The following is a 3,959-nucleotide window of genomic DNA, read 5'->3' as shown; positions in this document are numbered from 1 at the left end:
TGGTGAACTTGGGGGCCTGGAGCTGACTTTGAAAAGGGATGTCTTTTTTTTCTTCCTTTCTTTTTTGAAACTATTCTAATTAGCTCATTAGAGAAAGTTTCAAGCATTTTAAATTGTCATTTGGACCCAAGCAAAGGCTGAGTTAAGATTGGTTGGAGAAACAAAGGAATGAGTCAAGTGGGGGGGGGAGAATAATTCCCTAAAGGGTGTACCTTCCCAAGAAAAGTGGGAGTGGTCCCTAGCTCAAGTAGCAACCCCTCCTCAGGGAATTCAGGCTGAAGGGGCTGGAAAATAGAGGCAACCCGAATCTATCTTCTACCTCAGCATCTTTCTCAACCATGTTCAAGGCATGACCCTCAGAGAGTGTGCTGCAAATTAAAGGCACTGCATCACTTTATGTTGGTGAGGAACTGTAGCCTGACAAGTGCCACAGAATCAAGAGGTGTCATAGGAAAGTCAGACAACCTGCTGGGTCTCACCTTCAGGAAAACTTGATACTGATTACACCCTACTCCTGAAACCTGGGCTGATCTGGTTGGGGAACATTTGGTTGGGTTCCAATTATATCTCAGAAGATCCTCCTCAAAATAATATCTCAGAAAATCCTCTCATATAAGCAGGGCAAGAACCAGAAAAACAAGAGCTGAAAAATTCTGATGAGTTAAACAGAAGCTATGTTGAAGACTAGAATAAATTGAACAGAATGCCAAAGAAAGAACAGATATAAAACACTAGGTAAAAGATGGAAGATGACTTTCAGAACAAACTAATCAAGGAAATCAATGCCTAGACACCAGCAAAACTTTATGAGTTATACTTGGAAAAATGAAGATATGGCTCAGTCAGAGGAAAAAAAACATTTCAAATAGATACAGTAGTTTACACAAATAATTAAGGATGCTTGAACAAACATGCAAAATCAAATCAAGGAGTAGAGGGATGATATGGCAAAAGAGATGAAGAATATAAAACAGATATTGGGAGAACATAAAGAAGAACTCAAAATTTAAAAAAAACAAATGTCAGAACTTATGGGAGTGAAAGGCACAATAAAGGAGAAGAAAAACACAATGGAAACCTACTACTTTGGATTTGAAAAGACTTAAGAAAGGATTAGCAAACTAGAAGACAGGACATCTGAAATCCTACAGTCAAAAGAACAGATAGGGATAAGAATGGAAAAATATGAACAGCATCTCAGGAAATTGAATGACAACATGAAATGCACAAACATACATGTTATGGGTGCCCCATAAGAAGAAAGAAAAAGGCCATAAGAATAATGGAGGAAATAATCACTGAAAATTTCCCATCTCTTCTGAAAGACATAAAATTACAGCTCCAAGAAGTGCAAGATATCCCAAGCAGAATAGATCCAAATAGACATATGTCAACACACTTACTAATCAGATTGTCAAATGTCAAAGACAAATAGAGAATTTTTAAAGTAGAAAGAGAAAAAAATTCATCACATACAAGGGAAACACAATAAGACAATGTATAGATTTCTCATCAGAAACCATGGAGGCAAGAAGGCAGGGGTATGATATATTTAAGATTCTAAAAGAGAAAAGACTGCCAATGAGAACTCTAGATTCAGCAAAATTGTCCTTCAAAAATGAGGAGGAGATTAAAATATTTTCAGACAAATCATCACTGAGAGAATTTGTGACTAAGACACCAGCTCTGCAAGAAATACTAAAGGGAGCACTACAGACAGATAGGAAAAGTCAGCAGAGAAGGGTCAGAAGAAGCATGTAGAAATGAAACTATCAGTAAATATAAAGAGAGAAAAAATAGACATGGCATATAAAATCCAAAAGACAAATCGTTGAGGAAAATATTGCCTTTATAGTAATAAATTTAAATGTTAATGTATTATTCTCCCTGATGAAAAGATAAAGACTGGCAAGATGGATTAAAAGACTGGATCCTTCTAAATGCTGTCTATAAGAGCATCACTTAAGACCCATAGACAAAAATAGGTTGAAAGTGAAAGGTTGGGAGAAAATATTTCATGTAAATAACAACCAGAAAAGAGCAAGGGTAGCTTAATTAATATCAGACAAATTTGACTTCAAATGCAAAACAATTAAACAAGACAAAAAAGGACCCTATGAATTAATAAAAGTGACAATTCATCAAGAATATATGGCTATTATAAATATTTATGCACTGAACCAGTGTGCCCCAAAATACATGAGGCACACACTGAAAACACCAAAGGGAGAAGTAGACAACATTATAATAATAGTCGGAGACTTCAAAACAATTCTGTCATCAGTGGATTAAAAATCTGGACAGAGGATAAATAAACAGAGATGGTAAATAGTACAACAAATTAACAGGACTTAAAAGATATTTATGGAACAATACCCACCAAAACAGCAGGATACACATTTTTTTCTCAACTACTCATGGATCATTCTCAAGGATGAATAACATCATGGGTGTGATTTATCCATAAGCCAGTCTCAATAAAGTCTTGATAAAGCTAAGAAGATTAAGTTATACAAAACATTTTCTTGGATCATATTGGAATGAAGTAGCAAATAAACAACAGGCAGAAGGCTGGAAAATTCAAAATATATGGAGGCTAGAGAACACTTTTTTAAACAACCAGTGGATCAAGGAAGAACTCAAAAGAGAAATGAGTAAATTCTTGAGGTAAATCAAAATGAAACACAACATATCAAAATTATGGGATGCAACAAAGGTCCTGCTGAGAGGAAAATGCATTGTTTTAAATGCCTATATTAAAAAAGAAGAAAGAGTACAAATCAAGGTGTTAACTGTTCACCTGTAGGAATTAGAGAAAGAACAGCAAACTACTCCCAAAGCAAACAGAGGCAGGCAATCCAGCTGAACTGGAACAGAGCAATCTTTTCAATAAATAGTGTTTGCAGAACTGGACATCTATATCCAAAAGAAAATAAAAGGACCCCAATCTCACCCTTTATTCAAAAATTAACTCAAATTGGATCAAAGACTTAAACATAAGATCTAAGAACCTAAAACTTTAAAAAATGTAGGGAAATATCTTAAAGATTTTATTATAGGAGATGATTTTCTAGATGTTACACTCAAAACGTGAACAATGAAAGAAGAAACAGATAAATTGGGTCCCTTCAAAATTAAAATTTTTTTGTACATCAATGGATTTTGTCAGAAGAGTAAAAAGGAAGCTTATGAGTTGGGATAAAATATTGGAAACCACATATCAGATAAGGGTTTAATATCTAGAATAAATAAAAATCCTACAACTGAACCACAAAAAAACAAACAACACCAGTAAGAAAGGGCAAAGCATTGGACAAACACTTCCCAGAGAGAAAATACAAATGGCACAAAAACATATGAACAGATGTTTCACTTCACTGTCTATTATAGAAATGCACATCAAAACTGCAATGAGATATCATTTCATCCTCCTAGAATGGCCATTATAAAAAAGAATTACAAGTACTGGAGAAGATGTGGAGAAAGAGGCACATTTATTCACTGTTGTCGGGCTTGTAGAACACTGCAGCCACTCTGGAAGGCAGTTTTGCGGTTCTTCAGGAAGCTAAATATAGAATTGCTATATGATCCAGCAATCCCATTGCTAGGTATATATTTGGAGGAACTGAAGGCAGGGACTGGAAAAGATATTTGTACACCAATGTTTATAGCAGCATTATTCACAATTACCAAAATATAAAAATAGCCCAAATTACCATCAGTGTGTGAGCTGTGGTGTATACATATGATGGAATACTGCACAGTGGTAGACAGAATAAAATCATGACGCTTCCAACAATGTAGATGAACCTTGAGGACTTTATGTTGAGTGAAATTATCCAGAAACAAAAGAGCAAATACTGTATGTCTCACTAGTATGAACTAACATTAATGAGTGAACTTTGAGAGTTCAAGTTAAGAACACAGGTTACCAGGAGTTAGGAAAAAAAGGTAGAAAT

Source organism: Tamandua tetradactyla, chromosome 11 (assembly GCF_023851605.1).
Source record: "Tamandua tetradactyla isolate mTamTet1 chromosome 11, mTamTet1.pri, whole genome shotgun sequence".
Classification (NCBI taxonomy): domain Eukaryota; kingdom Metazoa; phylum Chordata; class Mammalia; order Pilosa; family Myrmecophagidae; genus Tamandua; species Tamandua tetradactyla.
Note: the sequence above shows the minus strand (reverse complement) of the source record.